This window comes from Procambarus clarkii, chromosome 14 (assembly GCF_040958095.1).
Source record: "Procambarus clarkii isolate CNS0578487 chromosome 14, FALCON_Pclarkii_2.0, whole genome shotgun sequence".
Classification (NCBI taxonomy): domain Eukaryota; kingdom Metazoa; phylum Arthropoda; class Malacostraca; order Decapoda; family Cambaridae; genus Procambarus; species Procambarus clarkii.
This window is the reverse complement of record NC_091163.1, coordinates 6,562,731-6,563,483: the sequence shown is the minus strand read 5'-3', so window position 1 is coordinate 6,563,483 and position 753 is coordinate 6,562,731. Positions and strand designations below refer to the sequence as shown.

Here is a 753-nt window from a genome sequence, read left to right as displayed (position 1 = left end):
GACGGCGTCTTATCATTAACTAATATGAATCATTTATCAGATAACAAATAATATTTCTCAAAACACATTAATTAATTGGCTGTTATGCTCCAGTTGCCAGATTACGAATAATGGCCGTGTAACTCGCGTTCAGTAATTGGCTATCATGCTTCACCTTTCAGATGACCAATAATTACAAGTCTTGAATAGCGAGAAGCAGCGTAGCATACTTGCGAGAGATAATTGCTTGTCTGCGCGCCGCTGCCCGCCAATATCCTCCTCAGAACAGCCGCCGTTCTCAAACAAATGATATTAAAATTCCATTTGAATACTAGTTGGCAGCTAGCGCGCGCGAAGATCGTCCCCGTGATGGTGTTTGTGTCGTTATACTCACGGTGACGTCCACATCAAAAGTCAAGCTTGGGGACATTGAGGGCTATATTTATGTACACACACAAGGCTGGCATTATATCTAATGGATAAAGAGAGGCCATAAATACATTTCTCTTCCTACACACGAAAGAGAAAATCTAGCTGGAATAGAAATAACTTTAGATATTACCATTCTCAAGTCGACACAATCGACTTGAGAATGGTGATATCTAAAGCTATTTCTATTCCAGCTAAGAAACTCAAGTCGACTCAATCGACTTGAGAATGTTAATATCTAAAGCTATTTCTATTCCAGCTAGATTCTCAAGTCGACACATCGACTTGAGAATCGTCCAGGATGGACCGAAACGTCGTCGTCCCTTCACTTTCTAGTGTGTGGTT

At 40.8% G+C, this 753-nt stretch overlaps 1 protein-coding gene across 1 annotated transcript in view; it reads left to right on the top strand.

The window, feature by feature from the left end:
- The window catches only part of LOC123772163 (uncharacterized), a 29,174-nt gene that overhangs the window by 9,855 nt on the left and 18,566 nt on the right, over positions 1-753 (top strand). The window lies entirely within an intron of this gene.